Here is a 21971-nt window from a genome sequence, read left to right as displayed (position 1 = left end):
TACAAACCGCATATCATTAAGTGTGTATTCTGTGCGCGCCATATTCAAACTAATAAGCAGCACGTAGCGCTAGTGTGTGTGTCCGTGCTCATGAATAATAGTGTACCACTCCGGATACAAACCGCATATCATTAAGTGTGTATTCTGTGCGCGCCATATTCAAACCAATAAGCGGCGCGTAGTGCCAGTGTGTGTGTGCTCATAAATATTGGTGTACCACTCCGGATACAAACCGCATATCATTAAGTGTGTATTCTGTGCGCGCCATATTCAAACTAATAAGCAGCGCGTAGCGCTAGTGTGTGTGTCCGTGCTCATGAATAAAAGTGTACCACTCCGGATACAAACTGCATATCATTAAGTGTGTATTCTGTGCGCGCCATATTCAAACTAATAAGCGGCGCGTAGTGCCAGTGTGTGTGTGTGTCCTCATAAATATTAGTGTACCACTCCGGATACAAACCGCATATCATTAAGTGTGTATTCTGTGCGCGCCATATTCAAACTTATCAGCGGCGCATAGTGCCAGTGTGTGTGTGTGCTCATGAATAAAAGTGTACCACTCCGGATACAAACCGCATATCATTAAGTGTGTATTCTGTGCGCGCCATATTCAAACCAATAGGCGGCGCGTAGTGCCAGTGTGTGTGTGTGCTCATGAATAATAGTGTACCACTCTGGATACAAACCGCATATCATTAAGTGTGTATTCTGTGCGCGCCAAATTAAAACCAATAAGCGGCGCGTAGTGCCAGTGTGTGTGTGCTCATGAATAATAGTGTACCACTCCGGATACAAACCGCATATCATTAAGTGTGTATTCTGTGCGCGCCAAATTAAAACCAATAAGCGGCGCGAAGTGCCAGTGTGTGTGTGTGTCCTCATAAATATTAGTGTACCACTCCGGATACAAACCGCATATCATTCAGTGTGTATTCTGTGCACGCCATATTCAAATTTATAAGCGGCACGTAGTGCCAGTGTGTGTGTGCTCATGTATAATAGTGTACCACTCCGGATACAAACCGCATATCATTAAGTGTGTATTCTGTGCGCGCCATATTCAAACCAATAAGCGGCGCGTAGTGCCAGTGTGTGTGTGCTCATGAATATTGGTGTACCACTCCGGATACAAACCGCATATCATTAAGTGTGTATTCTGTGCGCGCCATATTCAAACTAATAAGCGGCGCATAGTGCCAGTGTGTGTATGTGTGCTCATGAATAATAGTGTACCACTCCGGATACAAACTGCATATCATTAAGTGTGTATTATGTGCGCGCCATATTCAAACTAATAAGCGGCGCGTAGTGCCAGTGTGTGTATGTGTGCTCATGTATATTAGTGTACCACTCCGGATACAAACTGCATAAAATTAAGTGTGTATTCTGTGCACGCCATATTCAAACCAATAAGCGGCGCGTAGTGCCAGTGTGTGTGTGCTCATAAATAATAGTGTACCACTCCGGATACAAACCGCATATCATTAAGTGTGTATTCTGTGCGCGCCAAATTAAAACCAATAAGCGGCGCGTAGTGCCAGTGTGTGTGTGTGTCCTCATAAATATTAGTGTACCACTCCGGATACAAACCGCATATCATTCAGTGTGTATTCTGTGCACGCCATATTCAAATTTATAAGCGGCACGTAGTGCCACTGTGTGTGTGCTCATGAATAATAGTGTACCACTCCGGATACAAACCGCATATCATTAAGTGTGTATTATGTGCGCGCCATATTCAAACTTATCAGCGGCGCATAGTGCCAGTGTGTGTGTGTGCTCATAAATAATAGTGTACCACTCCGGATACAAACCGCATATCATTAAGTGTGTATTCTGTGCGCGCCATATTCAAACCAATAAGCGGCGCGTAGTGCCAGTGTGTGTGTGTGCTCATGAATAATAGTGTACCACTCTGGATACAAACCGCATATCATTCAGTGTGTATTCTGTGCGCGCCATATTCAAACTAATAAGCAGCGCGTAGCGCTAGTGTGTGTGTCCGTGCTCATGAATAATAGTGTACCACTCCGGATACAAACCGCATATCATTAAGTGTGTATTCTGTGCGCGCCATATTCAAACTTATCAGCGGCGCATAGTGCTAGTGTGTGTGTGTGCTCATAAATAATAGTGTACCACTCCGGATACAAACCGCATATCATTAAGTGTGTATTCTGTGCGCGCCAAATTCAAACCAATAAGCGGCGCGTAGTGCCAGTGTGTGTGTGTGCTCATGAATAATAGTGTACCACTCTGGATACAAACCGCATATCATTCAGTGTGTATTCTGTGCGCGCCATATTCAAACTAATAAGCAGCGCGTAGCGCTAGTGTGTGTGTCCGTGCTCATGAATAATAGTGTACCACTCCGGATACAAACCGCATATCATTAAGTGTGTATTCTGTGCGCGCCATATTCAAACTAATAAGCGGCGCGTAGTGCCAGTGTGTATGTGTGCTCATAAATAATAGTGTACCACTCCGGATACAAACCGCCTATCATTAAGTGTGTATTCTGTGCGCGCCATATTCAAACTAATAAGCGGCACGTAGTGCCAGTGTGTGTGTGTGTGTGTTTGCTCATGAATTATAGTGTACCACTCCGGATACAAACCGCATATCATTCAGTGTGTATTCTGTGCACGCCATATTCAAACCAATAAGCGGCGCGTTGTGCCTGTGTGTGTGTGCTCATAAATATTAGTGTACCACTCCGGATACAAACCGCATATCATTAAGTGTGTATTCTGTGCGCGCCATATTCAAACTAATAAGCAGCACGTAGCGCTAGTGTGTGTGTCCGTGCTCATGAATAATAGTGTACCACTCCGGATACAAACCGCATATCATTAAGTGTGTATTCTGTGCGCGCCATATTCAAACCAATAAGCGGCGCGTAGTGCCTGTGTGTGTGTGCTCATAAATATTGGTGTACCACTCCGGATACAAACCGCATATCATTCAGTGTGTATTCTGTGCACGCCATATTCAAATTTATAAGCGGCACGTAGTGCCAGTGTGTGTGTGCTCATGTATAATAGTGTACCACTCCGGATACAAACCGCATATCATTAAGTGTGTATTCTGTGCGCGCCATATTCAAACCAATAAGCGGCGCGTAGTGCCAGTGTGTGTGTGCTCATGAATATTGGTGTACCACTCCGGATACAAACCGCATATCATTAAGTGTGTATTCTGTGCGCGCCATATTCAAACTTACAAGCGGCGCGTAGCGCTAGTGTGTGTGTCCGTGCTCATGAATAATAGTGTACCACTCCGGATACAAACCGCATATCATTAAGTGTGTATTCTGTGCGCGCCATATTCAAACTAATAAGCGGCGCGTAGTGCCAGTGTGTGTGTGTGCTCATGAATAATAGTGTACCACTCCGGATACAAACCGCATATCATTCAGTGTGTATTCTGTGCACGCCATATTCAAATTTATAAGCGGCACGTAGTGCCAGTGTGTGTGTGCTCATGTATAATAGTGTACCACTCCGGATACAAACCGCATATCATTAAGTGTGTATTCTGTGCGCGCCATATTCAAACCAATAAGCGGCGCGTAGTGCCAGTGTGTGTGTGCTCATGAATATTGGTGTACCACTCCGGATACAAACCGCATATCATTAAGTGTGTATTCTGTGCGCGCCATATTCAAACTTACAAGCGGCGCGTAGCGCTAGTGTGTGTGTCCGTGCTCATGAATAATAGTGTACCACTCCGGATACAAACCGCATATCATTAAGTGTGTATTCTGTGCGCGCCATATTCAAACTAATAAGCGGCGCGTAGTGCCAGTGTGTGTGTGTGTCCTCATAAATATTAGTGTACCACTCCGGATACAAACCGCATATCATTAAGTGTGTATTCTGTGCGCGCCATATTCAAACTTATCAGCGGCGCATAGTGCCAGTGTGTGTGTGTGCTCATGAATAATAGTGTACCACTCCGGATACAAACCGCATATCATTAAGTGTGTATTCTGTGCGCGCCAAATTAAAACCAATAAGCGGCGCGTAGTGCCAGTGTGTGTGTGTGCTCATGAATAATAGTGTACCACTCTGGATACAAACCGCATATCATTAAGTGTGTATTCTGTGCACGCCATATTCAAACCAATAAGCGGCGCGTAGTGCCAGTGTGTGTGTGCTCATAAATAATAGTGTACCACTCCGGATACAAACCGCATATCATTAAGTGTGTATTCTGTGCGCGCCAAATTAAAACCAATAAGCGGCGCGTAGTGCCAGTGTGTGTGTGTGTCCTCATAAATATTAGTGTACCACTCCGGATACAAACCGCATATCATTCAGTGTGTATTCTGTGCACGCCATATTCAAATTTATAAGCGGCACGTAGTGCCAGTGTGTGTGTGCTCATGAATAATAGTGTACCACTCCGGATACAAACCGCATATCATTAAGTGTGTATTCTGTGCGCGCCATATTCAAACTTATCAGCGGCGCATAGTGCCAGTGTGTGTGTGTGCTCATAAATAATAGTGTACCACTCCGGATACAAACCGCATATCATTAAGTGTGTATTCTGTGCGCGCCAAATTAAAACCAATAAGCGGCGCGTAGTGCCAGTGTGTGTGTGCTCATGAATAATAGTGTACCACTCCGGATACAAACTGCATATCATTAAGTGTGTATTCTGTGCGCGCCATATTCAAACTTACAAGCGGCGCGTAGTGCCAGTGTGAGTGTGTGCTCATGTATAATAGTGTACCACTCCGGATACAAACCGCATATCATTAAGTGTGTATTCTGTGCACGCCATATTCAAACTTATAAGCGGCGCGTAGTGCCAGTGTGTGTGTGCTCATGTATAATAGTGTACCACTCCGGATACAAACCGCATATCATTAAGTGTGTATTCTGTGCGCGCCATATTCAAACTAATAAGCGACGCGTAGCTCTAGTGTGTATGTGTACTCATAAATATTAGTGTACCACTCCGGATACAAACCGCATATCATTAAGTGTGTATTCTGTGCGCGCCATATTCAAACCAATAAGCGGCGCGTAGTGCCAGTGTGTGTGTGTGCTCATGAATAATAGTGTACCACTCCGGATACAAACCGCATATCATTAAGTGTGTATTCTGTGCACGCCATATTCAAACTTATAAGCGGCGCGTAGTGCCAGTGTGTGTATGCTCATGAATAATAGTGTACCACTCCGGATACAAACCGCATATCATTAAGTGTGTATTCTGTGTGCGCCAAATTAAAACCAATAAGCGGCGCGTAGTGCCAGTGTGTGTGTGTGCTCATGAATATTAGTGTACCACTCCGGATACAAACCGCATATCATTAAGTGTGAATTCTGTGCGCGCCAAATTAAAACCAATAAGCGGCACGTAGTGCCAGTGTGTGTGTGCTCATGTATATTAGTGTACCACTCCGGATAAAAACTGCATATCATTAAGTGTGTATTCTGTGCACGCCATATTCAAACTAATAAGCGGCACGTAGTGCCAGTGTGTGTGTGTGTGTTTGCTCATGAATAATAGTGTACCACTCCGGATACAAACCGCATTTCATTCAGTGTGTATTCTGTGCACGCCATATTCAAACCAATAAGCGGCGCGTAGTGCCAGTGTGTGTGTGTGCTCATAAATAATAGTGTACCACTCCGGATACAAACCGCATATCATTAAGTGTGTATTCTGTGCGCGCCATATTCAAACCAATAAGCGGCGCGTAGTGCCAGTGTGTGTATGCTCATGAATATTAGTGTACCACTCCGGATACAAACCGCATATCATTAAGTGTGTATTCTGTGCGCGCCAAATTAAAACCAATAAGCGGCGCGTAGTGCCAGTGTGTGTGTGTGCTCATGAATATTAGTGTACCACTCCGGATACAAACCGCATATCATTCAGTGTGAATTCTGTGCGCGCCAAATTAAAACCAATAAGCGGCACGTAGTGCCAGTGTGTGTGCTCATGTATATTAGTGTACCACTCCGGATACAAACCGCATATCATTAAGTGTGTATTCTGTGCACGCCATATTCAAACTAATAAGCGGCACGTAGTGCCAGTGTGTGTGTGTGTGTTTGCTCATGAATTATAGTGTACCACTCCGGATACAAACCGCATTTCATTCAGTGTGTATTCTGTGCACGCCATATTCAAACCAATAAGCGGCGCGTAGTGCCAGTGTGTGTATGTGTGCTCATGTATATTAGTGTACCACTCCGGATACAAACCGCATATCATTAAGTGTGTATTCTGTGCGCGCAATATTCAAACTAATAAGCGGCGCGTAGCTCTAGTGTGTATGTGTACTCATAAGTATTAGTGTACCACTCCGGATACAAACTGCATATCATTAAGTGAGTATTCTGTGCGCGCCATATTCAAACTTATAAGCGGCGCGTCGTGTCAGTGTGTGTGTGTGTCCTCATAAATATTAGTGTACCACTCCGGATACAAACCGCATATCATTCAGTGTGTATTCTGTGCGCGCCATATTCAAACTTATAAGCGGCGCGTAGTGCCAGTGTGTGTATGTGTGCTCATGTATATTAGTGTACCACTCCGGATACAAACTGCATATCATTAAGTGTGTATTCTGTGCACGCCATATTCAAACTTATAAGCGGCGCGTAGTGCCAGTGTGTGTGTGTGCTCATAAATATTAGTGTACCACTCCGGATACAAACTGCATATCATTAAGTGTGTATTCTGTGCGCGCCATATTCAAACTAAGAAGCGGCGCGTAGTGCCAGTGTGTGTGTGTGCTCATAAATATTTGTGTACCACTCCGGATACAAACTGCATATCATTAAGTGTGTATTCTGTGCGCGCCATATTCAAACTAAGAAGCGGCGCGTAGTGCCAGTGTGTGTGTGTGCTCATAAATATTTGTGTACCACTCCGGATACAAACTGCATATCATTCAGTGTGTATTCTGTGCACGCCAAATTGAAAATTATAAGCAGCGCGTAGTGTAAGTGTGCGTGTGTGTGCTCATAAATAAAAGTGTACCACTCCGGATACAAACCGCATATGTGTATTCTGTGCACGCCATATTCAAACTTATAAGCGGCGCGTAGTGCCTGTGTCTGTGTGTGCTCATGAATATTAGTGTACCACTCCGGATACAAACTGCATATCATTAAGTGAGTATTCTGTGCGCGCCATATTCAAACTTATAAGCGGCGCGTCGTGTCAGTGTGTGTGTGTGCTCATAAATATTTGTGTACCACTCCGGATACAAACCGCATATCATTAAGTGTGTATTCTGTGCACGCCATATTCAAACTTATAAGCGGCGCGTAGTGCCAGTGTGTGTGTGCTCATGTATAATAGTGTACCACTCCGGATACAAACTGCATATCATTAAGTGTGTATTCTGTACACGCCATATTCAAACCAATAAGCGGCGTGTAGTGCCAGTGTGTGTGTGTGCTCATGTATAATAGTGTACCACTCCGGATACAAACCGCATATCATTAAGTGTGTATTCTGTGCACGCCATATTCAAACTTATAAGCGGCGCGTAGTGCCAGTGTGTGTGTGCTCATGAATAATGGTGTACCACTCCGGATACAAACCGCATATCATTAAGTGTGTATTCTGTGCGCGCCATATTCAAACTAATAAGCGGCGCGTAGCTCTAGTGTGTATGTGTACTCATAAATATTAGTGTACCACTCCGGATACAAACCGCATATCATTAAGTGTGTATTCTGTGCGCGCCATATTCAAACCAATAAGCGGCGCGTAGTGCCAGTGTGTGTATGTGTGCTCATGTATATTAGTGTACCACTCCGGATACAAACTGCATATCATTAAGTGTGTATTCTGTACACGCCATATTCAAACCAATAAGCGGCGTGTAGTGCCAGTGTGTGTGTGTGCTCATGTATAATAGTGTACCACTCCGGATACAAACCGCATATCATTCAGTGTGTATTCTGTGCGCGCCATATTCAAACTAAGAAGCAGCGCGTAGCGCTAGTGTGTGTGTCCGTGCTCATGAATAATAGTGTACCACTCCGGATACAAACCGCATATCATTAAGTGTGTATTCTGTGCGCGCCATATTCAAACTAATAAGCGGCGCGTAGTGCCAGTGTGTATGTGTGCTCATAAATAATAGTGTACCACTCCGGATACAAACCGCCTATCATTAAGTGTGTATTCTGTGCGCGCCATATTCAAACTAATAAGCGGCACGTAGTGCCAGTGTGTGTGTGTGTGTGTTTGCTCATGAATTATAGTGTACCACTCCGGATACAAACCGCATATCATTCAGTGTGTATTCTGTGCACGCCATATTCAAACCAATAAGCGGCGCGTTGTGCCTGTGTGTGTGTGCTCATAAATATTAGTGTACCACTCCGGATACAAACCGCATATCATTAAGTGTGTATTCTGTGCGCGCCATATTCAAACTAATAAGCAGCACGTAGCGCTAGTGTGTGTGTCCGTGCTCATGAATAATAGTGTACCACTCCGGATACAAACCGCATATCATTAAGTGTGTATTCTGTGCGCGCCATATTCAAACCAATAAGCGGCGCGTAGTGCCAGTGTGTGTGTGCTCATAAATATTGGTGTACCACTCCGGATACAAACCGCATATCATTAAGTGTGTATTCTGTGCGCGCCATATTCAAACTAATAAGCAGCGCGTAGCGCTAGTGTGTGTGTCCGTGCTCATGAATAAAAGTGTACCACTCCGGATACAAACCGCATATCATTAAGTGTGTATTCTGTGCGCGCCATATTCAAACTAATAAGCGGCGCGTAGTGCCAGTGTGTGTGTGTGTCCTCATAAATATTAGTGTACCACTCCGGATACAAACCGCATATCATTAAGTGTGTATTCTGTGCGCGCCATATTCAAACTTATCAGCGGCGCATAGTGCCAGTGTGTGTGTGTGCTCATGAATAAAAGTGTACCACTCCGGATACAAACCGCATATCATTAAGTGTGTATTCTGTGCGCGCCATATTCAAACCAATAAGCGGCGCGTAGTGCCAGTGTGTGTGTGCTCATGAATATTGGTGTACCACTCCGGATACAAACCGCATATCATTAAGTGTGTATTCTGTGCGCGCCATATTCAAACTAATAAGCGGCGTGTAGTGCAAGTGTGTGTGTGTGCTCATGAATAATTGTGTACCACTCCGGATACAAACCGCATATCATTAAGTGTGTATTCTGTGCGCGCCAAATTAAAACCAATAAGCGGCGCGAAGTGCCAGTGTGTGTGTGTGTCCTCATAAATATTAGTGTACCACTCCGGATACAAACCGCATATCATTCAGTGTGTATTCTGTGCACGCCATATTCAAATTTATAAGCGGCACGTAGTGCCAGTGTGTGTGTGCTCATGTATAATAGTGTACCACTCCGGATACAAACCGCATATCATTAAGTGTGTATTCTGTGCGCGCCATATTCAAACCAATAAGCGGCGCGTAGTGCCAGTGTGTGTGTGCTCATGAATATTGGTGTACCACTCCGGATACAAACCGCATATCATTAAGTGTGTATTCTGTGCGCGCCATATTCAAACTTACAAGCGGCGCGTAGCGCTAGTGTGTGTGTCCGTGCTCATGAATAATAGTGTACCACTCCGGATACAAACCGCATATCATTAAGTGTGTATTCTGTGCGCGCCATATTCAAACTAATAAGCGGCGCGTAGTGCCAGTGTGTGTGTGTGTCCTCATATATATTAGTGTACCACTCCGGATACAAACCGCATATCATTAAGTGTGTATTCTGTGCGCGCCATATTCAAACTTATCAGCGGCGCATAGTGCCAGTGTGTGTGTGTGCTCATGAATAATAGTGTACCACTCCGGATACAAACCGCATATCATTAAGTGTGTATTCTGTGCGCGCCAAATTAAAACCAATAAGCGGCGCGTAGTGCCAGTGTGTGTTTGCTCATGAATAATAGTGTACCACTCTGGATACAAACCGCATATCATTAAGTGTGTATTCTGTGCGCGCCAAATTAAAACCAATAAGCGGCGCGAAGTGCCAGTGTGTGTGTGTGTCCTCATAAATATTAGTGTACCACTCCGGATACAAACCGCATATCATTAAGTGTGTATTCTGTGCGAGCCATATTCAAACTTATCAGCGGCGCATAGTGCCAGTGTGTGTGTGTGCTCATGAATAATAGTGTACCACTCCGGATACAAACTGCATATCATTAAGTGTGTATTCTGTGCGCGCCAAATTAAAACCAATAAGCGGCGCGTAGTGCCAGTGTGTGTGTGTGCTCATGAATAATAGTGTACCACTCTGGATACAAACCGCATATCATTAAGTGTGTATTCTGTGCACGCCATATTCAAACCAATAAGCGGCGCGTAGTGCCAGTGTGTGTGTGCTCATAAATAATAGTGTACCACTCCGGATACAAACCGCATATCATTAAGTGTGTATTCTGTGCGCGCCATATTCAAACTAATAAGCGACGCGTAGCTCTAGTTTGTATGTGTACTCATAAATATTAGTGTACCACTCCGGATACAAACCGCATATCATTAAGTGTGTATTCTGTGCGCGCCATATTCAAACCAATAAGCGGCGCGTAGTGCCAGTGTGTGTGTGTGCTCATGTATAATAGTGTACCACTCCGGATACAAACCGCATATCATTAAGTGTGTATTCTGTGCACGCCATATTCAAACTTATAAGCGGCGCGTAGTGCCAGTGTGTGTGTGTGTCCTCATAAATATTAGTGTACCACTCCGGATACAAACCGCATATCATTAAGTGTGTATTCTGTGCGAGCCATATTCAAACTTATCAGCGGCGCATAGTGCCAGTGTGTGTGTGTGCTCATGAATAATAGTGTACCACTCCGGATACAAACCGCATATCATTAAGTGTGTATTCTGTGCGCGCCAAATTAAAACCAATAAGCGGCGCGTAGTGCCAGTGTGTGTGTGCTCATGAATAATAGTGTACCACTCCGGATACAAACTGCATATCATTAAGTGTGTATTCTGTGCGCGCCATATTCAAACTTACAAGCGGCGCGTAGTGCCAGTGTGTGTGTGCTCATGTATAATAGTGTACCACTCCGGATACAAACCGCATATCATTAAGTGTGTATTCTGTGCGCGCCATATTCAAACTAATAAGCGACGCGTAGCTCTAGTGTGTATGTGTACTCATAAATATTAGTGTACCACTCCGGATACAAACCGCATATCATTAAGTGTGTATTCTGTGCGCGCCATATTCAAACCAATAAGCGGCGCGTAGTGCCAGTGTGTGTGTGTGCTCATGTATAATAGTGTACCACTCCGGATACAAACCGCATATCATTAAGTGTGTATTCTGTGCACGCCATATTCAAACTTATAAGCGGCGCGTAGTGCCAGTGTGTGTATGCTCATGAATAATAGTGTACCACTCCGGATACAAACCGCATATCATTAAGTGTGTATTCTGTGTGCGCCAAATTAAAACCAATAAGCGGCGCGTAGTGCCAGTGTGTGTGTGTGCTCATGAATATTAGTGTACCACTCCGGATACAAACCGCATATCATTAAGTGTGAATTCTGTGCGCGCCAAATTAAAACCAATAAGCGGCACGTAGTGCCAGTGTGTGTGTGCTCATGTATATTAGTGTACCACTCCGGATAAAAACTGCATATCATTAAGTGTGTATTCTGTGCACGCCATATTCAAACTAATAAGCGGCACGTAGTGCCAGTGTGTGTGTGTGTGTTTGCTCATGAATAATAGTGTACCACTCCGGATACAAACCGCATATCATTCAGTGTGTATTCTGTGCACGCCATATTCAAACTAATAAGCGGCGCGTAGTGCCAGTGTGTGTGTGTGTGTTTGCTCATAAATATTAGTGTACAACTCCGGATACAAACCGCATTTCATTCAGTGTGTATTCTGTGCACGCCATATTCAAACCAATAAGCGGCGCGTAGTGCCAGTGTGTGTGTGTGCTCATAAATAATAGTGTACCACTCCGGATACAAACCGCATATCATTAAGTGTGTATTCTGTGCGCGCCATATTCAAACCAATAAGCGGCGCGTAGTGCCAGTGTGTGTATGCTCATGAATATTAGTGTACCACTCCGGATACAAACCGCATATCATTAAGTGTGTATTCTGTGCGCGCCAAATTAAAACCAATAAGCGGCGCGTAGTGCCAGTGTGTGTGTGTGCTCATGAATATTAGTGTACCACTCCGGATACAAACCGCATATCATTAAGTGTGAATTCTGTGCGCGCCAAATTAAAACCAATAAGCGGCACGTAGTGCCAGTGTGTGTGCTCATGTATATTAGTGTACCACTCCGGATAAAAACTGCATATCATTAAGTGTGTATTCTGTGCACGCCATATTCAAACTAATAAGCGGCACGTAGTGCCAGTGTGTGTGTGTGTGTTTGCTCATGAATTATAGTGTACCACTCCGGATACAAACCGCATATCATTCAGTGTGTATTCTGTGCACGCCATATTCAAACCAATAAGCGGCGCGTAGTGCCAGTGTGTGTATGTGTGCTCATGTATATTAGTGTACCACTCCGGATACAAACCGCATATCATTAAGTGTGTATTCTGTGCGCGCAATATTCAAACTAATAAGCGGCGCGTAGCTCTAGTGTGTATGTGTACTCATAAGTATTAGTGTACCACTCCGGATACAAACTGCATATCATTAAGTGAGTATTCTGTGCGCGCCATATTCAAACTTATAAGCGGCGCGTCGTGTCAGTGTGTGTGTGTGTGCTCATAAATATTAGTGTACCACTCCGGATACAAACCGCATATCATTCAGTGTGTATTCTGTGCGCGCCATATTCAAACTTATAAGCGGCGCGTAGTGCCAGTGTGTGTATGTGTGCTCATGTATATTAGTGTACCACTCCGGATACAAACTGCATATCATTAAGTGTGTATTCTGTGCGCGCCATATTCAAACTAATAAGCGGCGCGTAGTGCCAGTGTGTGTGTGTGCTCATAAATATTAGTGTACCACTCCGGATACAAACTGCATATCATTAAGTGTGTATTCTGTGCGCGCCATATTCAAACTAATAAGCGGCGCGTAGTGCCAGTGTGTGTGTGTGCTCATAAATATTTGTGTACCACTCCGGATACAAACTGCATATCATTAAGTGTGTATTCTGTGCGCGCCATATTCAAACTAAGAAGCGGCGCGTAGTGCCAGTGTGTGTGTGTGCTCATAAATATTTGTGTACCACTCCGGATACAAACTGCATATCATTCAGTGTGTATTCTGTGCACGCCAAATTGAAAATTATAAGCAGCGCGTAGTGTAAGTGTGCGTGTGTGTGCTCATAAATAAAAGTGTACCACTCCGGATACAAACCGCATATGTGTATTCTGTGCACGCCATATTCAAACTTATAAGCGGCGCGTAGTGCCTGTGTCTGTGTGTGCTCATGAATATTAGTGTACCACTCCGGATACAAACTGCATATCATTAAGTGAGTATTCTGTGCGCGCCATATTCAAACTTATAAGCGGCGCGTCGTGTCAGTGTGTGTGTGTGCTCATAAATATTTGTGTACCACTCCGGATACAAACCGCATATCATTAAGTGTGTATTCTGTGCACGCCATATTCAAACTTATAAGCGGCGCGTAGTGCCAGTGTGTGTGTGCTCATGTATAATAGTGTACCACTCCGGATACAAACTGCATATCATTAAGTGTGTATTCTGTACACGCCATATTCAAACCAATAAGCGGCGTGTAGTGCCAGTGTGTGTGTGTGCTCATGTATAATAGTGTACCACTCCGGATACAAACCGCATATCATTAAGTGTGTATTCTGTGCACGCCATATTCAAACTTATAAGCGGCGCGTAGTGCCAGTGTGTGTGTGCTCATGAATAATGGTGTACCACTCCGGATACAAACCGCATATCATTAAGTGTGTATTCTGTGCGCGCCATATTCAAACTAATAAGAGGCGTGTAGCTCTAGTGTGTATGTGTACTCATAAATATTAGTGTACCACTCCGGATACAAACCGCATATCATTAAGTGTGTATTCTGTGCGCGCCATATTCAAACCAATAAGCGGCGCGTAGTGCCAGTGTGTGTATGTGTGCTCATGTATATTAGTGTACCACTCCGGATACAAACTGCATATCATTAAGTGTGTATTCTGTACACGCCATATTCAAACCAATAAGCGGCGTGTAGTGCCAGTGTGTGTGTGTGCTCATGTATAATAGTGTACCACTCCGGATACAAACCGCATATCATTAAGTGTGTATTCTGTGCACGCCATATTCAAACTTATAAGCGGCGCGTAGTGCCACTGTGTGTGTGCTCATAAATATTGGTGTACCACTCCGGATACAAACCGCATATCATTAAGTGTGTATTCTGTGCGCGCCATATTCAAACTAATAAGCAGCGCGTAGCGCTAGTGTGTGTGTCCGTGCTCATGAATAATAGTGTAGCACTCCGGATACAAACCGCATATCATTAAGTGTGTATTCTGTGCGCGCCATATTTAAACTAATAAGCGGCGCGTAGTGCCAGTGTGTGTGTGTGTCCTCATAAATATTAGTGTACCACTCCGGATACAAACCGCATATCATTAAGTGTGTATTCTGTGCGCGCCATATTCAAACTTATCAGCGGCGCATAGTGCCAGTGTGTGTGTGTGCTCATGAATAAAAGTGTACCACTCCGGATACAAACCGCATATCATTAAGTGTGTATTCTGTGCGCGCCAAATTAAAACCAATAAGCGGCGCGTAGTGCCAGTGTGTGTGTGCTCATGAATAATAGTGTACCACTCCGGATACAAACCGCATATCATTAAGTGTGTATTCTGTGCGCGCCAAATTAAAACCAATAAGCGGCGCGTAGTGCCAGTGTGTGTGTGTGTCCTCATAAATATTAGTGTACCACTCCGGATACAAACCGCATATCATTCAGTGTGTATTCTGTGCACGCCATATTCAAATTTATAAGCGGCACGTAGTGCCAGTGTGTGTGTGCTCATGAATAATAGTGTACCACTCCGGATACAAACTGCATATCATTAATTGTGTATTCTGTGCGCGCCATATTCAAACTAATAAGCAGCACGTAGCGCTAGTGTGTGTGTCCGTGCTCATGAATAATAGTGTACCACTCCGGATACAAACCGCATATCATTAAGTGTGTATTCTGTGCGCGCCATATTCAAACCAATAAGCGGCGCGTAGTGCTAGTGTGTGTGTGCTCATAAATATTGGTGTACCACTCCGGATACAAACCGCATATCATTAAGTGTGTATTCTGTGCGCGCCATATTCAAACTAATAAGCAGCGCGTAGCGCTAGTGTGTGTGTCCGTGCTCATGAATAATAGTGTACCACTCCGGATACAAACCGCATATCATTAAGTGTGTATTCTGTGCGCGCCATATTCAAACCAATAAGCGGCGCGTAGTACCAGTGTGTGTGTGTGTCCTCATAAATAATAGTGTACCACTCCGGATACAAACCGCATATCATTAAGTGTGTATTCTGTGCGCGCCAAATTAAAACCAATAAGCGGCGCGAAGTGCCAGTGTGTGTGTGTGTCCTCATAAATATTAGTGTACCACTCCGGATACAAACCGCATATCATTCAGTGTGTATTCTGTGCACGCCATATTCAAATTTATAAGCGGCACGTAGTGCCAGTGTGTGTGTGCTCATGAATAATAGTGTACCACTCCGGATACAAACTGCATATCATTAATTGTGTATTCTGTGCGCGCCATATTCAAACTAATAAGCAGCACGTAGCGCTAGTGTGTGTGTCCGTGCTCATGAATAATAGTGTACCACTCCGGATACAAACCGCATATCATTAAGTGTGTATTCTGTGCGCGCCAAATTAAAACCAATAAGCGGCGCGTAGTGCCAGTGTGTGTGTGCTCATGAATAATAGTGTACCACTCCGGATACAAACCGCATATCATTAAGTGTGTATTCTGTGCGCGCCAAATTAAAACCAATAAGCGGCGCGTAGTGCCAGTGTGTGTGTGTGTCCTCATAAATAATAGTGTACCACTCCGGATACAAACCGCATATCATTAAGTGTGTATTCTGTGCGCGCCATATTCAAACTAATAAGCGGCGCGTAGTACCAGTGTGTGTGTGTGTCCTCATAAATAATAGTGTACCACTCCGGATACAAACCGCATATCATTAAGTGTGTATTCTGTGCGCGCCAAATTAAAACCAATAAGCGGCGCGAAGTGCCAGTGTGTGTGTGTGTCCTCATAAATATTAGTGTACCACTCCGGATACAAACCGCATATCATTCAGTGTGTATTCTGTGCACGCCATATTCAAATTTATAAGCGGCACGTAGTGCCAGTGTGTGTGTGCTCATGTATAATAGTGTACCACTCCGGATACAAACCGCATATCATTAAGTGTGTATTCTGTGCGCGCCATATTCAAACCAATAAGCGGCGCGTAGTGCCAGTGTGTGTGTGCTCATGAATATTGGTGTACCACTCCGGATACAAACTGCATATCATTAAGTGTGTATTCTGTGCGCGCCATATTCAAACTTACAAGCGGCGCGTAGTGCCAGTGTGTGTGTGCTCATAAATATTGGTGTACCACTCCGGATACAAACCGCATATCATTAAGTGTGTATTCTGTGCGCGCCATATTCAAACCAATAAGCGGCGCGTAGTGCCAGTGTGTGTGTGCTCATAAATATTGGTGTACCACTCCGGATACAAACCGCATATCATTAAGTGTGTATTCTGTGCGCGCCATATTCAAACCAATAAGCGGCGCGTAGTGCCAGTGTGTGTGTGTGCTCATGAATAATAGTGTACCACTCTGGATACAAACCGCATATCATTAAGTGTGTATTCTGTGCGCGCCAAATTAAAACCAATAAGCGGCGCGTAGTGCCAGTGTGTGTGTGCTCATGAATAAAAGTGTACCACTCCGGATACAAACCGCATATCATTAAGTGTGTATTCTGTGCGCGCCAAATTAAAACCAATAAGCGGCGCGTAGTGCCAGTGTGTGTGTGTGTCCTCATAAATATTAGTGTACCACTCCGGATACAAACCGCATATCATTCAGTTTGTATTCTGTGCACGCCATATTCAAATTTATAAGCGGCACGTAGTGCCAGTGTGTGTGTGCTCATGAATAATAGTGTACCACTCCGGATACAAACCGCATATCATTGAGTGTGTATTCTGTGCGCGCCATATTCAAACTTATCAGCGGCGCATAGTGCCAGTGTGTGTGTGTGCTCATAAATAATAGTGTACCACTCCGGATACAAACCGCATATCATTAAGTGTGTATTCTGTGCGCGCCAAATTAAAACCAATAAGCGGCGCGAAGTGCCAGTGTGTGTGTGTGTCCTCATAAATATTAGTGTACCACTCCGGATACAAACCGCATATCATTCAGTGTGTATTCTGTGCACGCCATATTCAAATTTATAAGCGGCACGTAGTGCCAGTGTGTGTGTGCTCATGTATAATAGTGTACCACTCCGGATACAAACCGCATATCATTAAGTGTGTATTCTGTGCGCGCCATATTCAAACCAATAAGCGGCGCGTAGTGCCAGTGTGTGTGTGCTCATGAATATTGGTGTACCACTCCGGATACAAACCGCATATCATTAAGTGTGTATTCTGTGCGCGCCATATTCAAACTTATAAGCGGCGCGTAGCGCTAGTGTGTGTGTCCGTGCTCATGAATAATAGTGTACCACTCCGGATACAAACCGCATATCATTAAGTGTGTATTCTGTGCGCGCCATATTCAAACTAATAAGCGGCGCGTAGTGCCAGTGTGTGTGTGTGTCCTCATAAATATTAGTGTACCACTCCGGATACAAACCGCATATCATTAAGTGTGTATTCTGTGCGCGCCATATTCAAACTTATCAGCGGCGCATAGTGCCAGTGTGTGTGTGTGCTCATGAATAATAGTGTACCACTCCGGATACAAACCGCATATCATTAAGTGTGTATTCTGTGCGCCCCAAATTAAAACCAATAAGCGGCGCGTAGTGCCAGTGTGTGTGTGTGCTCATGAATAATAGTGTACCACTCTGGATACAAACCGCATATCATTAAGTGTGTATTCTGTGCACGCCATATTCAAACCAATAAGCGGCGCGTAGTGCCAGTGTGTGTGTGCTCATAAATATTAGTGTACCACTCCGGATACAAACCGCATATCATTCAGTGTGTATTCTGTGCACGCCATATTCAAATTTATAAGCGGCGCGTAGTGCCAGTGTGTGTGTGCTCATGAATAATAGTGTACCACTCCGGATACAAACTGCATATCATTAAGTGTGTATTCTGTGCGCGCCATATTCAAACTTACAAGCGGCGCGTAGTGCCAGTGTGTGTGTGTGTCCTCATAAATATTAGTGTACCACTCCGGATACAAACCGCATATCATTAAGTGTGTATTCTGTGCACGCCATATTCAAACCAATAAGCGGCGCGTAGTGCCAGTGTGTGTGTGCTCATGAATAATAGTGTACCACTCCGGATACAAACCGCATATCATTAAGTGTGTATTCTGTGCGCCCCAAATTAAAACCAATAAGCGGCGCGTAGTGCCAGTGTGTGTGTGTGCTCATGAATAATAGTGTACCACTCTGGATACAAACCGCATATCATTAAGTGTGTATTCTGTGCACGCCATATTCAAACCAATAAGCGGCGCGTAGTGCCAGTGTGTGTGTGCTCATAAATATTAGTGTACCACTCCGGATACAAACCGCATATCATTCAGTGTGTATTCTGTGCACGCCATATTCAAATTTATAAGCGGCGCGTAGTGCCAGTGTGTGTGTGCTCATGAATAATAGTGTACCACTCCGGATACAAACTGCATATCATTAAGTGTGTATTCTGTGCGCGCCATATTCAAACTTACAAGCGGCGCGTAGTGCCAGTGTGTGTGTGTGTCCTCATAAATATTAGTGTACCACTCCGGATACAAACCGCATATCATTAAGTGTGTATTCTGTGCACGCCATATTCAAACCAATAAGCGGCGCGTAGTGCCAGTGTGTGTGTGCTCATGTATAATAGTGTACCACTCCGGATACAAACCGCATATCATTAAGTGTGTATTCTGTGCACGCCATATTCAAACCAATAAGCGGCGCGTAGTGCCAGTGTGTGTGTGCTCATGTATAATAGTGTACCACTCCGGATACAAACCGCATATCATTAAGTGTGTATTCTGTGCACGCCATATTCAAATTTATAAGCGGCGCGTAGTGCCAGTGTGTGTGTGCTCATGAATAATAGTGTACCACTCCGGATACAAACTGCATATCATTAAGTGTGTATTCTGTGCGCGCCATATTCAAACTTACAAGCGGCGCGTAGTGCCAGTGTGTGTGTGTGTCCTCATAAATATTAGTGTACCACTCCGGATACAAACCGCATATCATTAAGTGTGTATTCTGTGCACGCCATATTCAAACCAATAAGCGGCGCGTAGTGCCAGTGTGTGTGTGCTCATAAATATTAGTGTACCACTCCGGATACAAACCGCATATCATTCAGTGTGTATTCTGTGCACGCCATATTCAAATTTATAAGCGGCGCGTAGTGCCAGTGTGTGTGTGCTCATGAATAATAGTGTACCACTCCGGATACAAACTGCATATCATTAAGTGTGTATTCTGTGCGCGCCATATTCAAACTTACAAGCGGCGCGTAGTGCCAGTGTGTGTGTGTGTCCTCATAAATATTAGTGTACCACTCCGGATACAAACCGCATATCATTAAGTGTGTATTCTGTGCGCGCCATATTCAAACCAATAAGCGGCGCGTAGTGCCAGTGTGTGTGTGCTCATGTATATTAGTGTACCACTCCGGATAAAAACTGCATATCATTAAGTGTGTATTCTGTGCACGCCATATTCAAACTAATAAGCGGCACGTAGTGCCAGTGTGTGTGTGTGTGTTTGCTCATGAATAATAGTGTACCACTCCGGATACAAACCGCATTTCATTCAGTGTGTATTCTGTGCACGCCATATTCAAACCAATAAGCGGCGCGTAGTGCCAGTGTGTGTGTGTGCTCATAAATAATAGTGTACCACTCCGGATACAAACCGCATATCATTAAGTGTGTATTCTGTGCGCGCCATATTCAAACCAATAAGCGGCGCGTAGTGCCAGTGTGTGTATGCTCATGAATATTAGTGTACCACTCCGGATACAAACTGCATATCATTCAGTGTGTATTCTGTGCGCGCCAAATTAAAACCAATAAGCGGCGCGTAGTGCCAGTGTGTGTGTGTGCTCATGAATATTAGTGTACCACTCCGGATACAAACCGCATATCATTAAGTGTGAATTCTGTGCGCGCCAAATTAAAACCAATAAGCGGCACGTAGTGCCAGTGTGTGTGTGCTCATGTATATTAGTGTACCACTCCGGATAAAAACTGCATATCATTAAGTGTGTATTCTGTGCACGCCATATTCAAACTAATAAGCGGCACGTAGTGCCAGTGTGTGTGTGTGTGTGTTTGCTCATGAATAATAGTGTACCACTCCGGATACAAACCGCATTTCATTAAGTGTGTATTCTGTGCGCGCCATATTCAAACCAATAAGCGGCGCGTAGTGCCAGTGTGTGTGTGTGCTCATAAATAATAGTGTACCACTCCGGATACAAACCGCATATCATTAAGTGTGTATTCTGTGCGCGCCATATTCAAACCAATAAGCGGCGCGTAGTGCCAGTGTGTGTATGCTCATGAATATTAGTGTACCACTCCGGATACAAACCGCATATCATTAAGTGTGTATTCTGTGCGCGCCAAATTAAAACCAATAAGCGGCACGTAGTGCCAGTGTGTGTGTGCTCATGAATAATAGTGTACCACTCCGGATAAAAACTGCATATCATTAAGTGTGTATTCTGTGCACGTCATATTCAAACCAATAAGCGGCGCGTAGTGCCAGTGTGTGTATGTGTGCTCATGTATATTAGTGTACCACTCCGGATACAAACCGCATATCATTCAGTGTGTATTCTGTGCGCGCCATATTCAAACTTATAAGCGGCGCGTAGTGCCAGTGTGTGTATGTGTGCTCATGTATATTAGTGTACCACTCCGGATACAAACTGCATATCATTAAGTGTGTATTCTGTGCACGCCATATTCAAACCAATAAGCGGCGCGTAGTGCCAGTGTGTGTGTGTGCTCATGTATATTAGTGTACCACTCCGGATACAAACTGCATATCATTAATTGTGTATTCTGTGCACGCCATATTCAAACTAATAAGCGGCGCGTAGTGCCAGTGTGTGTGTGTGCTCATAAATATTAGTGTACCACTCCGGATACAAACTGCATATCATTAAGTGTGTATTCTGTGCGCGCCATATTCAAACTAAGAAGCGGCGCGTAGTGCCAGTGTGTGTGTGTGCTCATAAATATTTGTGTACCACTCCGGATACAAACTGCATATCATTCAGTGTGTATTCTGTGCACGCCAAATTGAAAATTATAAGCAGCGCGTAGTGTAAGTGTGCGTGTGTGCTCATAAATATTTGTGTACCACTCCGGATACAAACCGCATATCATTCAGTGTGTATTCTGTGCGCGCCATATTCAAACCAATAAGCGGCGCGTAGCTCTAGTGTGTATGTGTACTCATAAGTATTAGTGTACCACTCTGGATACAAACTGCATATCATTAAGTGTGTATTCTGTGCGCGCCATATTCAAACTTATAAGCGGCGCGTCGTGTCAGTGTGTGTGTGTGTCCTCATAAATATTAGTGTACCACTCCGGATACAAACCGCATATCATTCAGTGTGTATTCTGTGCGCGCCATATTCAAACCAATAAGCGGCGCGTAGCTCTAGTGTGTATGTGTACTCATAAGTATTAGTGTACCACTCCGGATACAAACTGCATATCATTCAGTGTGTATTCT

This window comes from Anopheles gambiae, assembly GCF_943734735.2.
Source record: "Anopheles gambiae chromosome X unlocalized genomic scaffold, idAnoGambNW_F1_1 X_unloc_1, whole genome shotgun sequence".
In the NCBI taxonomy this organism is placed as follows: Eukaryota; Metazoa; Arthropoda; class Insecta; order Diptera; family Culicidae; genus Anopheles; species Anopheles gambiae.
This window is presented reverse-complemented; position numbering follows the sequence as displayed.